This window comes from Colias philodice, chromosome 16, assembly GCF_061535455.1.
Source record: "Colias philodice isolate Cphi_HAF_F1 chromosome 16, ilColPhil1 Martin Lab GWU primary, whole genome shotgun sequence".
Lineage (NCBI taxonomy): Eukaryota > Metazoa > Arthropoda > Insecta > Lepidoptera > Pieridae > Colias > Colias philodice.
In genome coordinates this window covers 1,396,996-1,409,132 of record NC_143101.1, presented here as the reverse complement: position 1 = coordinate 1,409,132, position 12,137 = coordinate 1,396,996, and the positions used below count along the sequence as shown (strand labels likewise).

The following is a 12,137-nucleotide window of genomic DNA, read 5'->3' as shown; positions in this document are numbered from 1 at the left end:
TTTGCTTGTTGCAGTTATTAAAACAAGATATATAGTTTATTTTTCACAGTCGAATAGAAAACTAAACTCCTTTTTGAAGTCGGTTGAAAAATATTAAGCTTCTCAAGGATAGCCACGGATAGCTATACATAAAATATAATACAAATCGTTACCCTGACTTAACTCAAACAAGGGAAGCAAACATCGGTTGACGATCGGATTGGGCTTATCAAAGTCGGCGTGATAAGCCCTCAGGGGAAATGGTGATGGAATACTTTTCTTTTAGTTTATCTTTGTAGTGTGTAAATATGTATGGGAGTGTTGATTAATTTTCAGTAGGCTTTTTCCGTATATTTTTAATCAATTTAAAGTGTTCTTTGAATTATCGATGCTGAATTAGAAGCTTCTTTCAACAACTATTTGGTGCATAAATGTGAAATTGTTCAATTTTATAATATTATAAAATTATGAAGGATTTATGCACAATTATTAAAACAAACAATACGTAAAATAGTGTATTTTACGGAATTTACACGTCTAACTTCACCCCTTTTCTAATCCGTAAATAGAATTGACATCAATCGTTTGACACGATGGCACAGGATGGCTTTTTTCCTCAAACACACAATAGGTATATATCTTACTTTTACATCTTTATCTAGGAAAAATAACTATTAATTATAAAAATCTCATCAATATTTCCTTATTCACAGTGTTAACTAATAAAACCAGCGTCCGTGTCCATGAATAAAATTCCTGTTACATTAATTAAATAACCAAGAAAGCAGCTAAGTCGGAATTTTGCAGCTATAAATTAACACTACGCATACCTACTTGGCACAAATTCTTGCAGCGATTAAGCTGCTTTATTGGCTAAACCGTTATCCTTTATATGGGGATAAACCTTTTATGGTACTATGAACGAAACTGTTAGTAATTGTTAGGATAAGTGTCAAAGAAATGTTTATGAAATATTCACTTTACACGTTTCGCCCGCGTTTTCAAAGAAAAACCCGCATAGTTCCCGTTCCCGTGGGATTTCCGGGTTAAAATCTATCCTATGTGTTAATCCAAGTTATCCTGTATATTATGTGTGAAAAATTTCATTGTATTCGGTTTAGTAGTATTTGCGTGTTTGAATTAAATCAAGTACAAAGCTTTATTAGACTTTTCAGAACATTTGTATTTCAAATAATTGAAACGTAACGATTTTGTTCAACTCAAATGCTTCATAAGTCAAAAATTTTAAATGATTGTCGAAAGAAATAATATTAAGACTATACACAACCTTTTGGATTTGAATCTAGGTCAACACGGTGTTTCGGCCAAAAATGCTTTTAATTAAAATAGATTCATTTCAAACCCGGTTTTTAAATTTTTGTATAATATCTGTGGTATCTTTTCGCTGAGATGAAAATAATGACTTCAATATTTTTCAACGATTCAAATTATTAAGTACCATTATTATGTTTAAAATGGATGTAATTGCTCAAGATCGATGTAAAAATTAAATGTTAATTTATTTTAAAATAATTCTAGTTGTAAATAGCTTTTTGCATTGCATAATAATATTATGAATGAATAAATGAAAACTCTTTATTCTACACCATATAGGACAATAATTTAAAACAATATGGTTGTAAATAATATAATATTATGTAGTTGACACAATTATAACAAACTTTAATTATTCCAATGTTAGTTTGTCTGCCTCTTTTTCAATTAATGTTCAAAACTTTCATACAAACTTCGACAGGATTTCACATCCTAGCCTACGTATCTCCCAAGTTAATAACATTACCTATTTAAGTTTAAATCAACATATATTTGCATCATGTTATTTCAAACTACCCGAGATTTTGAATAATTCACAACCAGAAATAATTTATTTAAACAAATCAAATAAAACAGTCCTAGCAATTGTTTCTCAAAGCAAGTAGGTACTAGAAACTATTGCGATTCTCAAAGAAAAACTATCCCTTTTATAAAAACAAGAGCGATCTCACGATTAGGGCGAGTGTTCACAGTCGGCGATTACGTGAACGATAGCAATCTTGTTAATTGCAATCGATGAGAACTCCGCCTAACGTTAAGAAAATGAGCCACTTAGATTAATTTGTGCCGTGCAATATGATTAAAATTGTTCGCACTATTCTTAAGTAGATCCATCAGTATCTTTTTGCAGTAATCTTAAATCTAGGTTCACAGCCTTTCAATTTTATTGGTTGTCTGTTCTAAGTTCTTTAGGGACAATCGACTAGAGAAATGGATAGTAATAATTTTGTAATTAACATTGATAATTTAATTGGACACATTGTTTTATATACAATTATAAAATTTGCATGCTGTTTTTTAATGACGGCTAAACATGTTGTATCTACTATAAGTAAAAATGTAACATCTAAAAATACCATGTTTAACGTAAATAAAGAATTATGAATTATGATAAATCTTCCATGTACTAGGAAAAATATAGGATTTCTCAGATAATAGTGCCCCAAAAGGTACAGTAATAATTAATTTACCACTGACTTTCAAATTAATACACACATTGATGAATTAATTATTTACGCGTGTTTTAATGTTAACTGCTTTATCAACTAATACCATTAGTAAGTTAACATAATATACTAGCTCAAACTTATTTACTAGACGTTAAGTAATAATTTTACTAAGTTTTGGGGCATTTTTAAGGTCTTCTTTCCGATGTTCCTTCCTTCACAATAACAAACACAACAAAAACATAATCATTTCTTGCACATTTTCTTCATTTTTACTTAATTATTCGATACAAGAACTAACATTTGATTTATTGAGACAACACAAATTAAATTAAGCGCACACCCACTAAAAGGAAATATCGCAATTTTAATTTCGCCAAGCGCCGACAACGATTCTATAATTTAGTGTCCCAGACGTCCAAGCCTGTTTAATATTCCTCTAAAAATTCTTCCATTCTTTCAAACGAAAATGGAGATAATTTGATGAACGCTCGAGATATAATGCAGTTTCCATCGGTTATTTTTGACTTCAGTACTACAGTACTTCTGGTGCGAAAGTTGTGAAATTTTCAAATGCAATTCAAATATACTTGACACAAGTGTACTTATTCTGAAATTTCTTCTGGTATTTTAGAGGTTTAGATTTTGCTCTAATAATATTAATCGTCTTGGTCAGTATCTATACTTAATATTATAAAGCTGAAGAGTTTGTTTGAACGCGCTAATCTCAGGAACTACTCGTCCGATTTAAACAATTCTTTCAGTGTTAGATAATCCATTTATCGAGGAAGGCTAAAGGCTATATAATATAATCACGCTAAGACCAACATGAGCGGAGTCACGCGGGTAAAATCGCGCGAAGCGGCTAGTAAGGATATATGTATATCAAAAAATTAGTTGTCTGTAAAGTTGGTTTATCTACTGACGATGGCTGAACGTGACAACGTCCGATTGTGCTTCTTTGTCACTCGTTCCGCGCTCTCTCTTGCACTTCAAGCCTAAATGGAACGCCTCAGAGCGAGGTAACGCCGCATGAGTCATGTTTTTTCGTGCGTGCAGCCGGCTCTATCGAATTATAAGACGTTGTCACTTCAAAAACTTTAAGCCACTCCAGATAATAAAACCTCTACGGATAAAAGAATAACCAAGCCATATTTTTAATCCATTAGCAGGATTCAAATTTTAATATTAGCACGTTAAAACCGCGGTAAGAAAATATTTCACAGAAAAACGTAATTTGACTGCTTTCTTTGCTGTGTTTTAAGTTTCTTTGTTCTGGTTTGTTTTAAAAACAACTTTTTAAGAAGCAATTTGTTTAATTATTTTTGTTTGAAGTTTTATTGATGGCTTAGTTACGGTGATTCTGAGCCACGTAATGATTTATTTTCTCTGGAATAGTAATAATAATTTTAAATGTTTTGGATTGGTAATAATACCTCCGGAACGGAAGGAGATAAATTGCATCCAATAATTAACGCCTGTGTGATGTGATGGAGTTTTAGTTCCCAGGCATATTATGTTTTGGCGAGTTATCATTGGTCTTCTTCAATCTTGGAAATAACAATTCATTTACAAGAAAATTAATGAATGTTTTTTAGCGTTATGTTTGATAATTTGATTGCAATTTCGTTTTCACTCATGTGATTGCTAATATACCGGTTATCAATATTTTATATTTATTCGAGAGTTTACCTTTCTTTTTCTAGAACTGTCTTATAGACACAACCATAATTCAAACATTATACGTAAAAATCTGGACTGATCCGATATAACCGTTTAATCCCAAAATATATAACATTATTGGGCTGTTAATATTCCGGTTACATCGAGCTCACGCTCAAGGGTTTAGGCAGTAATCCATGATGGCCAATATCTGGTTTGGGTGTCACAACTCATTGAACATTTTGGTGGAATCATTGTCAACACGTACGTTATTGATCTGGATAATGATTTATGAATATAATATTTAAACTAGCGAATTCAACAGAAGATGTCCTGTCTTTGCGCGAAAAAGCAGAGGAGTTAGCTGTTAGGTTAGGTTAGGTTAGGTTAGGTTAGGTTAGGTTAGGTTAGGTTAGGTTAGGAATTTGATTATAATGTTCATTTGTTGTTTATGAACACATTTAAACTAGCTAGTTTGGGGTCAGCTGACCCCATAGATATTGCCTTGTCTTCGCGCGAACTGTCTTGTGTGAAGTTGAAATACTTAAGTATTGGAATTTTATTAATTTTTGGAGCAAATCTCTTACATTTTTCGATCCGTCACCTTCAATTCTTGGTAATGATAGTGGCCTTTATTCATTTGCTGTTGCCAATGCGTGCTTCAATGTCTGTAAAAAAGGGTTTAAAACAGATGTTAGTGAACTTAGCAGATCATTTTTAGCAGATCAAAAAAAATGTGAGTTCTTATCGCGTGCAGTTGAGTTCTACAGTTCCTGATACTTTTTAGAAATAGTTCTGGCGTTTTTACCTTACCAAACGACATTTGAAAAAACCCGACCTGGACCCGGCTTAACGTGATGCTAAGACGTAATGCTACGACGTGATGCTACGACGTGATGCTACGACGTGATGCTACGGCGTGATGCTACGGCGTGATGCTACGCTGTGATGCTACGGCGTGATGCTACGGCGTAATGCTACGGCATGTGTTACGGCGTGATGCTACGCTGTGATGCTACGGCGTGATGCTACGGTGTGATGCCACGATGCTACGGCATGATGCTACGGCGTGATGCTACGGCATGATGCTACGGCGTGATGCTACGGCGTGATGCTACGGCGTGATGCTACGGCGTGATGCTACGGCATGATGCTACAGCGTGATGCTACGGCATGATGCTACGGGATGATGCTACGGCATGAAGCTACGGCATGATGCTACGGCATGATACTACGGCGTGATGCTACGGCGTGATGCAACGGAATGATGCTACGGCATGATGCTACGGCATGGTGCTACGGCGTGATGAAATATGACATAAATAAATTTTCTAGTGTTTCATTTTACGCGAGTATTTCTAAAAAGTATCAGGAACTGTAGAACTCAACTGCACGCGATAACAACTCACATTTTTTTTTGATCTGCTAAAAATGATCTGCTACGGGAAGTTGGCAGATTATTTTTTCAAATGTCGTTTTTTAAGGTAAAAACGCCAGAACTATTTCTAAAAAGTATCAGGAACTGTAGAACTCAACTGCACGCGATAAGAACTCACATTTTTTTTTGATCTGCTAAAAATGATCTGCTACGGGAAGTTGGCAGATCATTTTTTCAAATGTCGTTTTTTAAGGTAAAAACGCCAGAACTATTTCTAAAAAGTATCAGGAACTGTAGAACTCAACTGCACGCGATAAGAACTCACATTTTTTTTTGATCTGCTAAAAATGATCTGCTAAGTTCACTAACATTTAAAACAGTAAATTTCGGCTAAAAAAACAATCACCAATAATAAACCGATTAAATTTGAATGTCAATAGTGAACAATTTATAGTCAGGCTCAATATTTGTGCACCCAATGTCAGAACATGTGAAAAATAATAGAATTTGGAAAATCTAAAAGTGCACGCCTCATAATTTTTTTTTAATAAATATTTATTAATTATTATTTTTGTTTATTTAATAACAATTAAACCACATCGAATCAGACCCTGAAAAATGAAAGGGTTCTATTCCTGAGCATACTCAAGCGTAAGAGAAAAAAAAAGACTCGATTAGTAAAGTATTTCGGTCGCTATCGTGTTAACAAGAAAAAGGATCCGCACATACAGACACACGGACGTCCAAGACAGAACTTTTTTAAACTGTTTTTTAACTAGTTTAAATAACAAAAATGACATCAAAAATATCATGAACGTTAAAAATAGTGTTTTTTCTTAATATGTGTGTGTATGTATTATCTTACAAGTGCAATGTATGATACATAAAGACATTTTAAGTTTGAAAAATCAGATGTTTTGCGCGAAGTGACAGTTATAGTACCCACCTCAACGCTTCGCTTATGAGGCGTGCAATAAAATATTGTCAATATTAGTAGGTATGATTAATTAGCAATCCTTTTAATATTTACCTTTCAGTATTCCATAACTTATAAGTATTAAAACTACTATTAAAATATATATTTACAATTAATAAACATGCTTTTACAGTACCTATTCAAAATTAGGTCACCTGTGTACGTCATCATGTCGTTATTGCTTCAGTGAATTTGACGCGAAGAAATAATAATGTGATATTCAATTTTATTTCATACTAGCGGTCCGCCCCGGCTTCGCCCGTGGTACATATTTACGTTTTCTCTACATAAAAACCATCCTCGTACTTCAAGGAATATAATAAAAAAAGAATTATCGAAATCGGTTCAGCCGTTCTCAAGTTATGCGCTTACCAACACATTTTGCGATTCATTTTTATATATAAGAAGATATACATAACGAGGTCGTCTAGATAAAACTCTTTAACATATAAAAATCTCTATAATTGTAGAAAAGAATTCTTATTTATTTCTATTTTGAGTCTGACTAGGTTAAATTGAGCAGACACAAACGGTTAGGCACAAAAAATACAATTTACCAAATGCTCCGGAAATTTATTGGGAGCTTGTGAATCGAAAAAATGTTGAATTGAGTACGTAAGTGAGTAATAAAAGCCAGATTTGTAAACGGTTATCGGTAAAAGTATATTCATATTAAATAAATAAATAGTTATAACTAGCTTTCCGCCCGAGGCTTCGCCCGCTTTGACTAAAACCATTTAAATTATATACTAAAACCTTCCTTTTGAATCACTCTATTAAAAAAACTGCATCAAAATCCGTTGCGTAGTTTCAAAGATTTAAACATACATAGGGACGGGAAAGTGACTTTGATTTTTACGTATGTAGTGATTACAAAATCTAAAGATTTATGAACATTGACGAAACATAATATTATAAGGACGTAAAGTTTAAATTTCTATTGATTAAAATTACAGCGATGTAATTTCGTAGCGTTCTATTCTCAGCTAATTCAAGCATATTATATTCACCCGCCAAAGGTCCATCACAACCCACTGTAAGCCATCAATCGAAATTAAACGCACACCAAATTAATCATACAATCGCAAGAACAGATTGTCACATCATTCATATCTACAAACAAAGGGTCTATTGGGCAAGGCGTTGGCAAGATTGAATTACAGCGATGTACTTAAGGCAGCCTGTTAAATGCTAATGGTATCGGGTCAGGTGAACGCTTAACTTCGTGAGGGGATAATTGAGACAATGTCCTTTATGTAATCGAGCTCAAAACATGCTCCCTAAGGCAGGTATTGACCCGTTTCAAGGGTCTGTGGATGTTTCGTTTTTTATTTCGATGTTGAGGAAATAATCTATAGTAATATTATAAAGCTGAAGAGTTTGTTTGTTTGTTTGTACGCGCTAGTCTCAGGAATCTCAGGTCCGATTTGAAAAATTCTTTCATTGTTAGATAGCCCATTTATCGAGGAAGGCTATAGGCTATATATTATCATCACGCTAAGGCCAACAGGATCGGAGCCACGCAGATGAAATCGTGGCACGCAGCTAGTTTTATTATAATGTTCGAAAGGTTTGAGAGTAATGTGAAAAATGATTACAATGAACATTTAAAATAAATTAAATAACATATTCTATCAGGATCAGAACAACACAGTAACAAAAGAAAATGTAAAATTTAATGTTAATGTTAATAAATATTATTGCATTCTCAGAAAAAATAACAAGCAAATAACAGTAAAAACATGATGACAGAAAACAATAAAATTTGAGTAATACACCAGATATATATTTTAATAATTTCCAAGAAGACAAACACTACACATATTTAAGGCAATTTATGCGTACAAATGTTTTGTTTTAATTTATATTTGTATTTTGGTTATCAATAAATTTACAATCATATTCTACAAGTATATTAAAACACTCAGATGCGTCATATTGTTTAAATGCGATATTAATTTGAGCCAGTAAAGATGAAAATACTCTTTTAAAAGGGTAACTATCGAGTAAGTCACAATTATTTATATGCCGACAAATTGCTGGCACTGAGACAAGACCCACGGCTATTCATGAAAATTGAGATATCGCCGCGATAATCTATTGCCGAAATGCTCTTATAGCTAAATTCAAAGGATTCTCCGTAGAATTTATGAGTTCCCTTTGAGGTTTAGGTTACAAATAAAAATATTATTGCCTCAATCTTCGGTAGATGAGAAGCGTGGGGAGTCGGCTCGGTTTCGTCTTAAGAATTTTCCTGTTATAGACATTTAAAAGAAAAGCGGTAGATCAAAGGTTAAAGGCCGGATTTAAATTAATACAAGTAAATGGAGTGATTGTGTTTGCTGACATTTTAATACTTTTTGGTAAAGTGGTATTGGAGATTTGTATGGTACTAATAATGCTGAAGATGTTAAATATGTAGCAAAAAATATGACAGAAGGAACCATGAAGTGATACTATGAAATGCGAATAAAGTAAGGAAGGCCAATAACAATGTAGCTAATACTATTTGCACAAAAACTCTACTACAATTAGTAAGCAAACAATATCCCAATACCAAAAAACATTCAAATCTGTTCAGCACTTCTTCCGTATTAAAGGTAAGTTATATCCTATATTTTGTATACTAGAGATATATCATAATATATTTCTCGAGTGTACTTTCTCCACCCTAAACTTCATCAATTGTCTCTACCTTTATAACAGAACACAGCTTCACATAAAGAAGAAGTAAAAGATCCAAGATTGAGTCCTCCTGATTAGAATTCTCGTGATTTATTCCTGTTAAAATGCACGAGGTGACACAGAGCAGCCGCGAAGCCAATCTAACTGCTTGTTTGACAATCCATTTTCTGCACTATGTGCCTGTAGAACTTGTAAATGAGTTTCCCAGTACTATTCCTCAATACACTTTGGTAAATATTCTCGGCTTTAGAGTAATGCTATTGCGTTGGTCTTATCAAGTTTGGAGAGTAGTGTTTGTAATTTCCGTTGATGTTTTGGGTTTTTGTATCTATTTGTAATGTTTGTATGTATGTGTTAGGCAATTCGTTGAAAAAGTATTAATATAATAAAATAAAATATTCGAATTTTGATACAACTGATTGTTACTCATACAGTAAGATATAATATTTTAATTTCTTGCTTTTTTTTTACTGGTAGCTTAATTTGTAGTAATTAGTATCCAAAGTTTAACACAAGGATTTTTATTTTACTATTTGCGAAATATTGTTCGAAAACTTTCAAGCGTACTCTGTGACAACAGGATGCCGGTGCGTGTGAAGGGAAAAGCATATAAAACAGCGATCCGCCCATCTCTCATTTACGGTAGTGAATGCTGGCCCATAAAGCAATACAAATACACAAAAAATACACACAGCGGAAATGAGGATGCTCAGATGGGCTGGAGGCGTTACCCTTGCCGACAGAGTGAGAAACACTTATATCCGAGGAAGCTTCAAAGTCAGATCAATTGAAGAGAAGCTTTCGGAAAAACGCCTCCAATGGTATGGCCACGTGATGAGAAGACCTGAAGAGCACATGACCAAGCGAGTCTTGGCCATAAACCCTGGCCCAAAAAAGCCAGGAAGACCTCAACAAACTTGGATGTCTGTCATCAACAAAGACCTGAAGAAGGCTCAAGTAAATGATTCGACGACCCGGAACCGATGTCTCTGGAGAAGAATGACGAGGAGAGCCGACCCCAAGTGAACTGGGATAAGGCTAGGCACAGTAATAGTAGTATTTGCGAAATATTGTTTAATCATCGTCATCATCATCAGCTCATATACGTTCCCACTTCTGGGACACGGGCCTCCTATATGGGTACAGGTCATAATCCACCACGCTGGCCAAGTGCGGGTTGGTGGATGCCACATATCGTCGCACTTTTGATACTTCGACATGTCGGTTTCCTCACGATGTTTTCCTTCACCGTACGAGCAGTTGTGCTGTTACAACATGCGCAATGCTTAATAGTTGAGAAAATATTTATTACTATTAAATGATGTTGGTAGGTACTTATTTCCGTATGTTTATATAACTTTTAATCAATGACAGCACAATATTGTAGTAAAATAAAGCCATCCGCATATACTTTGCTTTATATAAACTTGAAGTGAATATACGATGTAGTTGCAATTTTAATATCGTGATCTGAATTCTGTTATTGCTCGTACCACATCTGTGACATAACTTCATTTCATTTTCAAATTTATTACTTTTTTAAATGGGATTTTGTATTTGCGGCCTCCAGTTGGGTTTATGTTCATATTTTAGTAGACTATGTTAATTCAATGGATTATAATTTGTTATTTAAATAAAATGTAACATGATAAGATAAATTATTCCAGCTTTGGTCACTTCACAGTATTACAAATACTCCACGTCCACAATACGTCCACATGATTATATTAGTCGTAAATTAAATTATAAATAGCTAATCAAACGGAGACATGTACATCAATACAGCATTAAAATTTCGTAAAGATAAATACAGATACATCTTCCATTTATGTAGAGATAAATTCCGATGTTGATTTCTGATTTTACCAATATAATAATACTAGATTTCCGCCCGCGACTTCGTCCGCGTTTTCAAAGGAAAACCCGCATAGTTCCCGTTCCCGTAGGATTTCCGGGATAAAACCTATCTTATGTGTTAATCCAAGTTACCCTCTATATGTGTGCTAAATTTCATTGTAATCGGTTCAGTAGTTTTTACGTGAAAGAGTAACAAACATCCATACATCCATACATCCATACAAACTTTCGCCTTTATAATAGTATTAAGATTATGTCAACTAGCCGATATCCGACACCAATATCAAGAACGATCCGGATTTCTCTGCATCATGTTACTAATTTATATTATTTAATTATCCAGCCAAATCACCAACATAAAAATGGCCAGATGATTATATTAGCCGTTCATTAAAAAGCCAATGAAACATGTATATCAAGATATCATTTAAAACTTCATCAAGATAAATAGTGAAGAACATTATATAGAGATTATATAGACATCAATTCCGATGTTGATTCCCGATTTTACCAATATGTCAACTAGCCGATATCCGACACCAATATCAAGAACGAGCATTTCCCTGCATCATGTTACTAATTGAGGAATCACGGCGCCCGTTGCAGCCAATTGATTTCACACCTTTAAAGCTTGCATTGCAGGATTTCAAAATGGCCGCCTTTAATCTTTCTGACTTCAACTGGTAGATTGATTCGTTTCGATGCACGTTTTTCAAACTTGTTAGTCTCAACACTTGGATCTGTTATTCATAAACGAATGGTTACTTTTATTGGAATTTCTATGATACATATAAGCCGCTCGTTATTAAATAGTGTTAGTTTAATTATATACATTATAGAAATTGTAATAAACAACTGGCGAGCATATAAACTTCACAAAGGGTATAAATTTGAATTTCATCTGTACATGATCCTGAATGAAACAAGCTGATTACGTTATATTATAATGAACTATTTTGGCACGATCTGCTGAAAAAATATTTGTGTAAGAAATATTAGTTCCAAAGTATCCGGCTCCTATATTATTATTCCGATGAAGCAGAGATAAACAGAAACTAGGCGAAAAACGTAAAAAGTAACATTACTCAATTTTTTCCAT

General features: G+C 33.8%; 1 pseudogene; it reads left to right on the top strand.

The window, feature by feature from the left end:
* Positions 1–9,739: 9,739 nt before the first annotated feature.
* On the top strand, positions 9,740–10,234 carry LOC149481430 (uncharacterized; annotated as a pseudogene).
* The last annotated feature ends 1,903 nt before the right edge of the window (positions 10,235–12,137 follow it).